Here is a 3,519-nt window from a genome sequence, read left to right on the forward strand (position 1 = left end):
TTATCAGCTGCTCAGCCTCCAATCTCTCCTGCTCCAGCCCACACTGCACCAGAGTGAGCCTTCCAGGATGACCATGCCACTCTCCTGTGTGAAACCCTTATCCAGGGTTCCTGCTCCCTATGCTATAGGATGGAGGTGCCATGACTTAGTCTGGCTGACAAAATCCCTTTACACATCACCCCTGCTCACTTGTCTGCCTCCTCCCCCTGCACCTCATAAACCCACCATCCAGGATGAATGGCCCCCCAAACCCAAGCTTCTTTGACACCTCCCTGCTTTGGCTCGGTTAGGACTTCCTGCCTGATAATTGAACTTTGTGGGATCAACTTCACATCTCCCCAAAACAGACCTGCTGGGGACAAGGAGCATGACACCCAGAGAGAGCATCAAAGTAGTAGTCCAGAAGCCCCGTGCAGGAGGCAGGGTCCAGGACCATGCCCTCCAAGGCTGGGGGCTGCAGTGCCCCTCAGTGGTCAAGACTTGGACCTGGGCCCAAATCCTAGCTCCTATATTGGGGCTCATCATGAAACCACTCTGTGTCTCAGTGTCCTCACCTTTAAAATGGGGTAATAATAGTATCTACCTCCTAAATTGGTTGCAAGGATTAAAATAGTTAATATATGTAAAGAGCCTGGAACAGGCTTGTCATACGGTGTTATATAAACGTTAGTTGCTTCTATTATTACCACCTTGCATAGTCCATCCAAGCCCTGCTTCCTTTGACCTGGACCCTTTGATCTCCAATGACCGAAGAATTATCTCTCTTGTGCACACATCCTCACACATATGTGCCGATGTATACATACACGCACACCCATGCATACAAGCACATACATGTGCCTCGCCAGCCTCCCCACCCTCAGAAACCTTGCACATCGTGGTCCTTCTGAGTCAGTTTCAGAGTCCTGGTTTCTAACTCTCTACCCATCTGCCACATCAGAGTTCAAAGTCAAAAGCTTCCCAAGAACCCCACCCAGGTTCCTCCTGCCACCCAGAGGATTAGATACACAAATCCCCAGCCAGTCCTGGCCCCTGCGACACTGCTCAATAGGTGGGGTGCTGGTGTCTGGTAGGGAGGGGCTGAGGCTGGTGCAGTATAACCAGCAGGCCTCTGGACACATGGAGTTGGTCCCTGGGAAGAGGGGGAGTTCCTTCCAAAATGATTCCAGCTCAGGAATGACGCCTCCTTTTTCAATTCCTGCTCCAGCGGATCCCAGACTCACACCCCACGACCACCCATAGCAGACCCAGGAACAGGAGGTCCCACCCAAATTAGAGATTTTTGTTTCCTGGGGAGTTTGCTGTAGTCTGGTCTGTGAAGTGCCAAGGACATGCTAGATCTTCACTCATGGGCAGGAGGCAGGACTTCCCTCACCGTCTCACAGAAGCTTCTAGACAGGGCCCTTGCACATCAGGAGCCTTTGTAACACCCAGCTCAGACTAGCACTTTCGTACACCCAAGAGTCTAATTGGGGGAAAGGGGTGGGAGTTGGAGTAAAGCAGAATGGAATTCAAATCCATCACCTCCCCACTGTGTGATTTCAGGGACATCACTTGACCTCTCTGAGCCTACTTCCTCTTGGAGACAAAAATGTATACTTAGGGCTATTGCAGAGAATGACAAGGAAAATGGATGAGAATGTGCTGGTGAATCTGAAGCATCAGACAAATGAAAGGTTTTTACGTCACCTTGGAAGCTGCACTTGCTCTGTCCCCAGATTCACTTTCAGTCCTGTTTTGGGCCTCCAGAGGCCGCCCCTAGGAAGTGTGTCACCCAGGCTTTCCCACCCTCTGGCTTCCAGGCCAGGCCAGCTAATATGTGGCACCAGCAAGGAATCAAGGGGAGGGAAAGAGAGAGGTTGGGAACGTGTCTCCCATCTCTTCTCTGGCTCACTGCATTAGGCACTGTCTGAGCCATTCTAGGGCCCCAGCTCTGTCCAGTGGCCCCTCCTCTGTCCTTCCTTCCCTTGCCCCTTCAGGCCTAAGAGCGGCCACAGCTTCCTTCCCCCTGTCGCTAATGTCCAGATGCTTCAGCATCTTGTCTTCTTTCTCTTAGCCCTGCCTCTCCCTCTCAAATCAGAGCCTCTTCGGTGCGCGCCGACTGCCCCAAGCTGACACAGTGCAGATCCTGACCGGCCCTACCAGCATCTTCCATGCCCACCCAGCTGGCCTATGTCTTGAAGACGCCCTGGGCTCCCAGCTCTGCCACCCCAGCTTTCTGAGTCTCCATGGATCGGGATCACTGGGGACCCAGCAGGATGAAGTTGGAGAAGATAGGCAGGCAGAACAGAACTGGAATGAGTCTAAGATGACTGCCCCACAGGCCTCTGCAGCAGAGAAAGCCTCACCCTGTGCCCTCCCTCTGCCAGTGCCCCCTCCCGGCAGAATGGGCAGCCTATCTGGGTAAAGACCTGCCCCGACCCCACAGCCAAGGGCAGCCCCTTGGAGATTCATGCCAGGAGTGGCCTTTGTTCCCCACACCTGGAGCTCAGAGCTTGCTTTGCCTTCGGTGGAGGCTCTGGTTTAATTAAGGATCTTAGGAGAGAATTCTCTCTTGTTATTTTCTGAATAAATTAAGGAAGTAACTTTGATGCAATATCATTTTCATCTAATCAGGAACACTCTGAAATTACCATATTGTTTTCATTAGAAACCCCATCAGCCCCCAAATCAGATAACCAGGCTAGAGGCTGCCAGGGCCCCTGTGTCCTGGGGCGGGTGCGTGCTGTGCTGCGAGGACACAAAGGGACTCTCTGCTCCTGCCATGATCCCCTGTTAAGTTTAGGAGATTGCCCATGACCTTAGCAGGGCCCTTGGGCCTTGGCCAGCGCTGGGGAGGGGTCCCCCAGGCAAAGGGCAAAGGAGGGGCCCAGGAGGCCTGCAGAGCAGATTGGGATGGATCAGAACCTTCCCTTCTGGGAGCTTCTCGACAGTTCAGCTGGGAAGGAGGAGAGGTCAGGCTGCTTATCTTGAGCCCCCAGCCCCACTCCCACCTAGGCAGCCTCACAGGGAACAGAGGACGGGACTCACCAGGTCCAAGACCACAGCCAGGGACAAAGGAAGGCGACCCAAGATCCAGGATCTGAGGAAAGGCTGAAGGCTGCCCATGTGAGGTGCAGCCAGAGGCTGCTGAGAATGCGCAAAATTTTCTACAAAGTTCATTTCCAATCTCTGAAGCTCCCTGAAGCCTTGAGCTGAGGGGCGTCAAGACTGCAACAAGGTGGGGGCCATGGAGGGGAAATGAGAGCATCCCAGAGCCAGGGTGCCCTCAGAGAAACGTCACTGCCACTCTCCAAGGTCTCCTCCTGGAGGGCACCCTCCAGCCCTCATAGCAGGGGTGGGCACTGTGGCCAGCTGGAGCGAGAGTCCGGGACAGGACCCAAGCCGAGGCCATCTGGGGTTGTGCATCACACACATGCATCTCTCTGCACACTGAGACAGACCCAAGTGCATGCCTAAGAAAAGTCAGTGATTTTTTTTTTTTTTTTTTTTTGGGCAAACACTTAGCTATTTTAAACT

The sequence above is a fragment of the Cebus imitator genome, unplaced genomic scaffold (assembly GCF_001604975.1).
Source record: "Cebus imitator isolate Cc_AM_T3 unplaced genomic scaffold, Cebus_imitator-1.0 Scaffold420, whole genome shotgun sequence".
NCBI lineage: Eukaryota > Metazoa > Chordata > Mammalia > Primates > Cebidae > Cebus > Cebus imitator.